Raw genomic sequence first — 12,254 nt, forward strand, 5'->3', positions numbered from 1 at the left:
TAGCCATGCCAGCACCAAATGCTGCCGAGCCTGCAGTAAAATATTACAGTTCCCTTACACTGCATTTGAACTCCGCCATACTGCAAGCACTAAGTCTTGTGGAGGTGCCTCTCTCATGGGTGGTTCCTGTAGGGCAACCTCCACACAGAGATTCCTACCACGCCTACAGCTAATTCGAATGCAACACTTTTCTGAGGTAAAACTTCATCGTTATTCCAGAGGTAGAGGAGTGAGATACTAAGAGGTTAAGAAATTTCTAAATTTCAGTATCCAGAATGATTTCCTCTCTCCATGCTCCAGAGGCAAACTTTGACAAGACCCCAGCTCCAGGCTGAGTTGTTTCCTGGGCAGGTGCTACTCTTCTCCTGTCTTCTTCACCTGACAGCCTGATTTCTGTTGGAAAAAAAACACAGGCAGCCAAGTTGTAAGAACGATGGAAGGGTTTCCAGCCAAGTCACCTGTCTGGGGCCCTCTCTGGTAAAGCCTGAGGGCACGCCGAGGAATACCCTTGCCCAGAATCATTGAATATCCTTTGCTATTTGTCTAAGTCTCCATGGGAAGTTGCTGGCACTACAGTAAACTCAAGCTAGATCTCCCGAGAATCTGACAGACCTACAGCTTGTCCTTCTGACAAATCCAGTCAGAGTGAAACTGTCACCACAATTAATAGCTAATAGGTACAGCGCTGGACTGAATCTCTCTCTTTTCTCCTACAGTACCAAGCTATCAGGTGGGCATTAACAAGTTGGGTAAAACCAAAATGGTTTCCAACAGCCCACTTTCAATTAACCAGGCTCCATTTCCCTACAGAGTAGGGCATTACAGTAGGCCCTAATGACCACTATTAACCGCTCTCAAGCTTATTTAGTGCTTTGTTTTGATGACATCATTTTATATTAAAAAAATAGGTAGAAACATGAAGTATAACTATTACTGTTCAGGAACAGAGCAACAGTCCAGTTAGCTCTGAATGCTGCCTCTGTATCTGGCCTACAAAGGATGCTTCAAAAGATGACATGAAAGAAAATAAGACCAGCTTCCTCCCCACTTCAGTGCCTTAGCTTTGGTCACATTTAAAAAACTCTCCACCTGACTCTACCTGGTCACGAGCTTGTATCGTGAAACATGAAGACCAGTAACTCCCAGGGCTGTATAGTTTGGAGTAACTGCATCTTCTTTCTTTAATAGTATCATCTCTTTACTTTTTACCCCCTCCTTTGAAGGCCTGTGGCAGTTCATTCCCTGCTCCATTTTGAAAAATAAGATATAGAAACAGAGTAAGGATACCGATGCTCCTTGGTGATGTGATAGCTGGCCCCAGGTAAGTCACTTTTGTTTTCTTAAGAAAAAGCTCACCCTCCATGTTAAGGCTTGGATGACCTTTCAGCTTCTCTTGCTTCTGAATTCTATGCTTGAGTGCCATATAGATCCCATGTCAAGTGACTCCTACCATGTGTATCATGCATGCCAACTGATGTGTGTTACCTAAACACTAATTAATAGACATTGTTTACTACTTTCTCAAATGTTTAATGTTTATTACAGTAAATAAAATTCCTGTGTTTCTTGCAGTATATAAACTTTAACAGTTATCATATTTTGCACATGGAGAGGTACTGAATTACATGGCATATAGCACGGTTAAGCAAAAGCAGTAATGTTTTCCAGAACATTTACTTTCAAATTGTTAGTTTGAGCAAAGGCTCAATTCAAGTATTCTTGAATTTTGTGTATTTATATTCCATATATTTTTTTCCAACCAGAAGTATGTCATACTAAATTTTGGTTGTTTGTGCAGAAAGAGTTTGGGTAATGACAAAAACAGACTGAGAAGTAAAGTTATGTATATGTATTAAGAAGATTGTTGACATTACCTGTGGGTTCCTGCACCTATTCTGTAAGTAGCATACCAAAAAAATAATCATTTAGTTGGATGGAACAATTAGTTCCATCTACTGCAAAAGGAGTATCAATGTGATAGAAATGCCAAAGTAGCATTAGAAAACTTTTGCCTGGCATAGCCTATTGAAATTCAGTTTTTCTTTATTGTCATTCTTTTATTATTAATATTTTCAAAAAGCTCCTGTAAGTCAGAATTCAGAATAACTTTTGAGCATTGCCTGATAAACCAGGCTTTGTCACAAGAGGCGGAAAGACAGGGCACGGCTGCTGCTGGCAGTTCAGTAATGCTAACTGACAACGAGACTGGGAATGAATACCAACTAGAAAAATTCAAAGAAAAAGCTTGAAAACAGCCTCAGGTGCCAGACAAAGCAGTCTTGCAGAGCATATGCCAACTTCATCTATGCACAACATGCAGGTCCTTAATTTCTTACTCAAGTTATTTTCAGCAAAGAAAGGGCTATGTGTATATGTCATCTCATGTCACCCTGCCATGATACATAGGTTAAATTATTAATTGATTATATTCTCTGAAATCTAATTAAGCCAGAGCCAAATCTCATCTTCTTCCAATATACTAGAGACATTTGGAAGGCATTAAGATACTATTAAAACCAAAAGAATTATGTTCTATGGTTGTGATCTCTTAGAAATACGATATAGAAATTAACTCTGCCCAATGTATTGACCGTAATGCCCTTATCAGTTTGACCCCTCTGGTTTAGCATTTTCTCTTGCCATACAATGATCCCTTGAGACCACTACTATTCATATACATCTCTGTGTACAGCCACAGTTGCTGCTGTGTACTGGCAATGAATGAACTACAGTAGAAAAGGCTATTTATTTATCCCAGCCACATGGAAAGCTTAGTAAGTATCACCGAATTGGTTCTTTTCTGAATGAGCTGTCTGAAATTCCATATTTTTCAAACATTTCTGACCTTAGCAGGACTACTCCAAGTCAGAAGATACTTTCTAGGAAACATCATTCTACAGGACTCTTGGACCAAACGTGTATGCTGCCTCTTATTACGGCAGGTTGCATTTCTGTTCCCAAGAATGATTTCTGACATTAATTTTCTTCAGTCTGAAGTAGTAATCCTCCTGAATGGACATGACAAACAGGTAAATATCTTTAGACATACCCAGAAATATAGACCTCAGCTATCTGAAGTGTCTATTGATTCTGCCTAGCAGCAATGCTTGCTGTGAAATCCGTGTTTACTAATATTTGCAAGACTACAACAGATGTACAAAATCAGCTAGGGTACAGTGAACATTAAGAAAGGGCAGCTGATTGCTTAATTTAGAGAGAGAAAATTTGTTAGAAACACCTCCAAGTGTTTGCTGGCATTTTTACAATCAAGAGGCAAGATGCTTTACAGTGACAACCTTTCCATTCAAATTCGTGTTTCTGGCCCTCCTTCTTATTCCCCTGAAATCGTAGGAGCTGAAGCTAGACTATGGATTTGTATGTACAGGGAGATCTGTCTGTTGATTGTTGTTGTTTTTGCCATAACTTTTGTGTTTGACTATTTGTATGTAAAATATGCAACAGCAAGCACACTAAAAGCATGCAAAGTCAACATTTTGAAAGCTAAATGTGGACAGAAGGGCTCCTATGGAGGTTAGGTGAATCTAAGGATATCTGGGATACTCTAATACATTGAGAAGCTTGACACATATTAAAGGGCAACATTTTGGAGTCAACTGTACATCTTATTAACTTCTTTGGGGTACGGTTTCAATAGCAGCCAAAAAATTTTGTCCTTTGCTTGTTGGCTAATACAATAACCTTTAATATACTGTACTTGCCAATGGATTGCATTCCTATTTGCAAAAAAGATGTCTTTTAGCATCTAAAAGCCAGCATGTGTAGCTTCATGGTTTTAAAGAGTCTCACCTGCTTTGTTTGCATTGGGCCCTGTTGAGTTCATGCACTGCAAGCACAAAGAAAACTACAAGCCTGGCCTTTGGAATTTACTATCCAATTTAAAAGAATACATGTCAATCAGTGATAACAAATAGCAAGGAAAAGAATAACAGAGGTGATAAGGTCAAGTAATTACAGAAACTAACAAAAGGATGTTTGATTTTAGAACTACTCCATCAAATCTTAAACCCTAACATTTTGTTAACCCTTTTTCTACTGTTTCAAAATCAGTCCTGTACCAATTGAGCACTCCTGAACTCAGTGGCTAAGAGTCCAAAAGTGAATTTGTCATTTTAAACATACTGAGTTTAGGGATTGTGTCTTAAAACATCTTATAGCACCTGATACTAACAATGTGCAGAATGTCCACCTATTCCTTTAAGCAGTCTTAAATTGAGCAATTACCAACCCTGAAGCTCCCAAGAACACCAGCTCCTTTTGAAGATGTATGCATTACCTGTTCTATCTTTGACAGTTTATGTAGGATAAGATCAGGAACAAAAACTCTTCTGCTTGTCATTATCAGTTCCTTTTCAAAATTCTGCATTCTCCTAGTATCAGAGAATACGTCCTCTCCTTCAGCAAAGGCATCTTTCAAGCTGTAGTCATAGAGGTCTGCAGGCATGGCCCCTTGAAAGCGTACTGCAATCAATGTACTTTTTGTCCTCAAACAAGGAATAACAAGCTGCCATTCTGATTTCCTTTGAGCCATATGCTTCAGCATCTTGAAAGCATCCAAGCCAAGACTTCTTTTGCATTTTTTGAATATGTGAAGTGAGATAACCTCACAGTTCCAATTGTGAACTTTGGGGTTTTTTATTTCCAACTTCGGTGCAAATTGAGGCTTTTACTTCATGCAGAAATTAAGCTTCCAAAGTTTTGAGTATGACCACTTTGGTCTTCTGAAGTATGTATTTATCAAAATAGCTGCGGGTGAGACAAGCTGAGAGAGGAGAAACCCCAGGACATGTACCATATGTTGACAGGGATAGCAGTAGAAACAGCAATTACTAATTAAAACAGCTCTTCATAGTTTAAAAATGGCTTTTCTCTGAAATATTAACAACTGTTGGTTGATTTTTCTTTATGACTGCTTAATTCAAAATAAGTACATCTCTATCAACTTTGGGAGAAGTTTTTTTTTTTCCTTCTGCCTTTTTTAACATTTGAAATACAAGGAATATTATGGTAACCATGGTATCCTGGTGACATAATGGTTACCATGAGAACAAAGCTGAAATAGTGTCATCAGAGCCCCTTCTCTCTGCTGTGTGTTGAGTTTTATATTTAATAGAGATGGCCAGGTTGCTACCACCTAGCCTGACCAAAGCTATCCTGCTTCATCAGGTTTCAAAGCCTATAAAAGCAAAGCTGCCCTGCTCTGCTGCTTTCCACCTTAGCACACTTAGTTTTGCCTCAGGGCAACAGTGCCACCAGCTTATAAGAATGAGTCTGCGTAGCAGCCAGGTAAGAGGATAGCTGTATTGTAGCAGATTCCCCTAAGACAGTGGCATTTGTAATGTCCCTAGGATATATCCCAGTATAGCCTTTGGCCATGTGTCAAATGGCAATGCTTGGTCTTTGTTTGCCAGACAAACCAGATTTTAAATCATATTTAAAAGCAGTACCACTGAAGTCCAACTTCACTATACTAGAAGACCTCTTCGCTAATCTGTGCGGTGTCTGTCCTAATCCACGAATGTCTCTGATCCAGTCCTGCAATGACTTGCTCAGAAAGTGCTCATACTCACACAGAGCACCACTGGCTTCAGGGAGCACTACCTAAATGCAGATGCATCACTTGCAGCTTGTTATATGACAAGAGCACTGAAGCAGGCACCAAGACGCAAGAGAATGTCATGAACCAAGTTACAAAGGGTTAGTTTTTGAGAGTGCTCCTGAATGCTAGGAATTCAGAAATTAGTTCAGATTCTGTACTACCGTAAGTGGCAGCCTGACTGCTGTGAATACCAAGCAGTATCTTCCCCTAGGGCCAGCACACACCAACACTACAGGGCAAACAGAGGCATTGCCAAAACACTGCACCGGGAGGGTAGGTACAGCTCCAGCTACAGACATGCAAAAGCTATTCCCAATTACTTTCGCAAGAGAAGCTCCTCTTTCTTTTATTGCAAAACATGATGGACATGACTCACTGTATATTGTTTGTTCATTTTGCTATATATATTTCCCAAATGTTATTTTAAGTCGCATTTCTCCCTTATGCTCCTACCAAGTTTACTGAACTGAAACAACCCTTTAATTTAAATTTCATATTTAACCAAAACAAATGTGGTGTGGCTCTATTCACTTCAGTACAGCTATCTTCACTTACACTAGACAGACAGACATGAGAAAAGTGGTCACAGGGGGAAGATATGGAGGGTGCTACAAAACAAAGGGGCCAGCTAAGCAGCCAGCATTTCATACAAAGCTCCCCACACCCTCTCTGCCTGTTTAACAAAATATTTCCACACCAATACAACTCAGTTCCAATACATGTTTCACATATTTCCCCTTCCTCCTCTAACCAGAATCCACTGTTTAAACCATTCTTAAAGCCTCTGGCCACTAAAGTTTCTCCTCTAGCCCCTCCTTAGTGCCTACTACCTGACTTTTAAACCCCACTCTTTCAAACAGCTGTTTGCATTTCCTGTCCCTAACCTTACATTCCCCTCCTGGAAAATCAGGATACAAACAGTGGAATTGTCGAAGCCTCACTACAAAGATCCACTCTAAAACCACAGAATAATTCAGGTTGGAAGGGACCTCTGGAGGTCATCTGGTCTAATCCTTACTCAAAGCAAGGTCAGCTTGGAAGTCAGATCAGGTTACTTAGGGTCTTGTCCAGCTGAGTTCTAAATATTTCCAAGGATGGAGATGCCACAGTCTCTCTGGGCAGCCTGTGCCAGGTTTAGTAATTCTTACTGTGAAAGGAAGAGTATCCACAATTTTTTGTATCTGGTCAGAAAGTAGCTCTTGTTACATGCTCAGGACCATTGCTTCTTGTCCTTTTGCTGTGTACCTCTGAAAAGCATCTAATTCCATCTTCTTTATTACTCACTCTTAGGTAACTGAAGACAGCACTAAGACCTTCTCTTTGCCTTCTCTTCTCCAGGATAAAAAAAGAAAACCCTGCTCCCTCCACCTCTTTTTGCAGCAGCATGTTCCAGGTCCTAACCATTTTAGTGACCCTCCAGTAGACTGTCTCCAGTTTGCTAATGTCTGCCTTGCACTGGGAGACTCAGAACTCCAGATGCAGTGCCTCCTAGAGGGGAGGAATCACTGCCCTCAGCTGCTGCCGATGCTCTTGCTAATACAACTGGGTATGCAATCGACCTTCATTGCTGCAAAGGCACACTGCCAATTCAGGTTCAACTTGTCATATGCTGGGATTACCACATCATTTCCTGTAAAGGTGCTCTCAGGCCAGATGGTTCCCAACCTGTACTGTCACATTGGATTATTTCATCAATAAAAAAAATACAACTTTGCATAACAGTATAAGACTTTGCATTTGTCTGCATTGAACATCACAAAGTTTCTGTCAGTCTAATGCTCAGCTTGTTGAGGTCTCTCTGAATGGCAGGCCTACTCTCTAGCATATTGACTGCTCCCCCCAATTTGACTTCATCTGTGAACTGAGGGTATAGCCCATCCTCTCATTCAGGTAATTGATAATGATGTTAAACAGCAACAGCCCCAGAGAATCTCCTCTCATAAGCAGTCACTGGATTGATTTTGAATTGTTGGCTGCTATCCTTTGGGCTCAGTGGCTCAGCTAATTTTTCACTCACCTTGTAACTCACCTATCATTACCTCCTAAATTTGCCTATAAGGATGCTACAGGAGACTAAGTTAAAACACTTGCTAAAGTCAAGGCAAACAACATTGCCTTTCTACTTATTCCCTGAACTAAACCTTCCATCATATGACAATCAGGTTGGTCAGGTACAGTTTGCCTTTGCTAAACCCATGCTGGCTGTTCCCAGCCACCATCTTGTCCTTCATGTGCCTAGAAACTGCTTCCAAGAGGATTTCCTTCATAATGTTCCCAAGGACTGAGGTAGGACTGACCAGCATGTAGTTCCATGAACAGTCCTCCTTGCACTTTTTGAAGATGGGTATGACATTTGCTTTTCTCCAGTCACTAGAGCCCCCATTACTACAACCTTCCAAAGATAGGAGGGTGGCCTTGTAGTGGCATAAGCTGCTCCCTTAACACCCTTGAATGCATCCTGCTTAGTCCCATGGACATGAATCTATAGGTATTTTTTATATGAAAGGTAAATTTGTAAAAAAAAAAAAAAAAAAAAAAACCACAGACCCAGTGGGGCATACCTCAAAATCTTCATAAACATAACTCTGCATGCAATACTTAGGAATTTTTGGAATATCCTTTTGTGTAAAGAAACTTTTGCAACTGAAGGAGTTAGAGAAGAGGATCCTCTTCCCTAGGCAGTCCAATTCCTTCGCTTCCTCATTGCCTCACACTGGGGCAGGATAGAGATGGGGAGATATGACCTGATTTTGAGGCTAAATGTGAGTTGGCCTTAATATTGTTTGGAAAAGCCTTAAGCTATGCTTATTTTGAATGACCTTACATACATGATGCAGAACTACAGCGCTGGGCTGGAAATGTTTGTCCTATCAGCCTATGCTGGATTTCATCAGCTCTGTGCTGTCTCTGCTTTGCTTTCTGACACTTTTATTCCACCACCTCTGTATGAAATCTGTTCTGTTTAAGAGAAGACATAGGCTCAAGAATGCTAGAGATGAAAAAGATACGTAGAAAGCTGGGGGCTTTTAGCCTGCCAAGTTCTACTGGACTCTTCCCACTGGAGATAGGAGTAATCCTTTTCTTACACTTGCAAAGTTAAAAAAAAAAAAAAAAAAAGTGTCCACATAAATCAGAGCTAGATAAATGCAGCAGGCTTTGGTATTTTGAAATAACTGAGCCATTTGAGAGAAATAACACATCAGCTCTGGGCCTTTATGAGCTGCTGCTTTCCCCCAAGACAGCACAAGTCCACTGGGGACCGTGTTGTTATATACACTATGTTGTCAATTGGCCCTTGCTTCCCTTTTTAAAATGAACAACTGAGAGTGACAACAAGACGCTTGTGAGAGCTGCAGCTGACCAGCTCATCCTTCTTCTGAGAGGATCACCTGGGTATTTGGAGAGGGTTTTTGAGGCAGAAAGCTGCTGCTGCTCCTCCTCTCTCAGAACAGAACCTGAAAAGCCACAAAGATCACTCACAAGGATGTCTGTGATTATCCAAGACTTGTTCTCACTGCTTAGGAGAGGTAGGATGGTTTTAAGTCATGGTAGCGAATGCAGGTCATTGTTTTGCTGCAGGTAAAACCCTGGTAAAGGAAGCAACCTTATCAGTGCCAACCCCAGGCAACAGTTTGACCTCAGTGAGTCTACCTTGTCATAAAACCAAAGCCTTCACTGACTGTTTACCTCCAGAAGGCTGATTTACATTCACTAACCTGAGGCTTAAAAAAAAAAAAAAATCTCAGCAGCAGAGTCACTCAGAGCAGGCTCAACCCACACCCCTCATCCACTGGCAGGAATTTCACTGAAAGAGGCACGTTGTGAGAGCTTGACATGTTCTTTGATGCAAGCAGTTGAAAGGCCATAAGAGAAATAAAAGACAAGTCATTTATTCCCCTTAACCCTCACCCAGGGTCCTTTACCTTGTCCAGCAAGATCAAAGCATCCCCAGCAACAATTCCTTCTCACTGCCTCCACAGACTCAAGCCAAGCTCTAAATCTAGTCCCTCAACCCTGCTAAACCTAGACCAAAAAGATGACAAAAGCTGGAGCCAGAACCTTAGATTGGAGCCAGCCTAAACTGTAGCTTGTCTTGCCCTCCTAGTTTAACCCTATACTGAGTCCTAAATATTGGCTCCTTTTCTTCTGACAGGATTTTGAGTAAAGGATAGCTTGTTGACAAATTCCAACACGTTCTCTGTAGCAAGCAGTTGGCAGATTATAGGGGACACAAATTTTGCTATGCACAACCAGTTGGGGCAGATTTGAGCTGCTGTTTTACAGCAATAAAATACAAGGAACCACAGGCAGAAATATACGTGGTTTAAACATCACACGTCCTGCATAACGTAAGCCCAAGAAGCAAAATGTTTTCTCAGAGTAAAGCAGAGAAGTCCTACTGCCTCTCTCCTATTCACTGCTGCTGGCCCCATCTCCCTGCAAAGCCGCTGTGCATCCCGCAGTGATGACTGGCAGACCGCTAGTACAGAGGTTAGAGCACTTGAGACTTGGCAGAGCTAATTCCCTGGTCCACAGCAGACTTTCTGAACCCTGAAAGGAGTTCCCATCAGACTCATTCCAGGTTTTCATGTCACTGAGTCTTGGAGGGGGAGGACATAGTGAGCTAGTCCGGTAGTAACTGAGGAGTCCAGTTTTGCCTCTTACATCAAACTCTGACTCACCCTGCACTGATACCAACTAGCAGTTCTCTCTTAATTGGGAAAATCACTAGGATAGTACTCACTGCCAGAATTCTGGGTCATAAAGTCATTCTCTGACTCAGAGGAAGGTTTACAACAGCTGTGGCAGTGATATGTACTGTAGGTGAGTCATGTTGAACTATTAGCATGAACATAAGAACCTTATAAAAAAGAGACAAATATATTAAGAATTGCATTGACCCATTATAACGGTACATTTTTTATTCTATAGCAAAGGACCTGATAATGTTTTATTGTGTACTCAGGTTTCAGGAATGCAAAATTAAAAAAATAAAGTTATTAAGATACTTATCATCATATGAATCTCAAAAAGCTTTTTAATTCAGAGGCTAAATTTTTAGCTGGTATAAGTTTCCTGGCAGGCAATAACTTTGCGGAGGCATATTGATTTAAAACAGCTAAGAATCTGATTTTAGATTCTTTGGAAGAAAATTCACGTTTATTGATTATGTAACAGTAAATGCAGATATGTCTCAGGTGCAGCATGCAATGGATCTAATAGCATATAACCACATATTCCATGCATATTTAGAAGTGAAAAATGCCCTGTTCAATTTAAACTGTAGGAGAAAATTTGATAAACACTATTAGGTTTTCCGATTAAGGATTCCAATTAATAAAATTGTCACTAAGAAAATTTTAAAAATATTAAGTAGATTATAGGAATTACCGACCTTCGGTGAAAGAATACTGAGGTAACCTCACTGACTTAATTGGCCCATTACCCGAACATTTACTCCTTTGACTCTCCAGCAAATTAGGTTAATACAACTAATGTAACAAATTAAACCCAACAATATTCACACTGATCCATTAGGAAAATTCTGGTCTGCAGCCAGATTTTGTGAAGCATGCACTTTGCAAGCTACAGTCTTTTTAGGGACAACGGACATGAGGAACAAAAGGATTACCTGGTTATCCCACTGTACCAAATAATCACTAGCAGAACCCAAGGGAACATATAGGAATCTTTGAGATCCTTCTCTCATTCCTATTACTTCTGGACAAAAAATCCTAGGTCAGGTATTGGGTGCTGGATTTCCATTAATACAAAATGGGTCACCTTCAGCAATTAAATTACCTTCGTAACACAGGAGGAGTCGGCCATGTTTGCCTACATCTAGGGCCGCAGTAAGCCAATGCTGAAGAAGCGTTTGCGGTCTGAGAAGACATCACCTTCCAGCTTCTGCCAGGAGTTTTTTTGCCCAAACCTAAATTGACAGAAAGGCATGCTTTTCATTCACTTCAGGCAAAGTCAACAACTTCACTTTAAATATTTGCACTAACCTATGCGTACTCGTGTGATCTAGTCACCTCTTGGATATGGCACCAAGGATTTTTTGGCCAAACAGCAAGAACAAACACCTGGGGAGGGGTAGTCCTGTCTTAAAATTGCCTCAGCCGGCTCTGCAAGGAGAGGCTGCAGAAATAGAGGGGATAGGGGCGGGGACACGACAGGAGGGAGCTACTCTGTGGCTGTGGGCTTCCCTCTGAACCAGCAGCCTGCAGAGCAGGCATGCAGCCGGCGCGGGTGCAGGTGCCCTGCTGCAGGGCTGCCCACCGCGCTCCTCGCTAGCAAACGTGCCGCGTTTGTGCGCGTCCTCACCGCACGCGCGAGCGCTGCGCTGCACCGCAGCTTGTGCGGGTGCTTGTGAAGGGCGGTGGGGGGAGGAGAGAGCAGGGGGGAGGGCAGCGTGAGCCCCCTAGGGCCGCCGCCCCCCCCCCTCCTCGGGGACACACTGCGGCAGCCGGCTGCCCGGCGGGCTGGCGCCGGTGTCGCCCCGGCCGTGCCCTGCCCTGCCCTGCTCTGCTGGCCGGCGCTCCCGCAGCCGGTTTCATTCATGTTTTCTCCTTCGCCATCTCCCCTCAGCGATTCAGGGAAAAGGCGAGCGCGTGTGGGCGGCCGCCGAAAGGCT

This window comes from Struthio camelus, chromosome 5 (assembly GCF_040807025.1).
Source record: "Struthio camelus isolate bStrCam1 chromosome 5, bStrCam1.hap1, whole genome shotgun sequence".
Classification (NCBI taxonomy): Eukaryota; Metazoa; Chordata; class Aves; order Struthioniformes; family Struthionidae; genus Struthio; species Struthio camelus.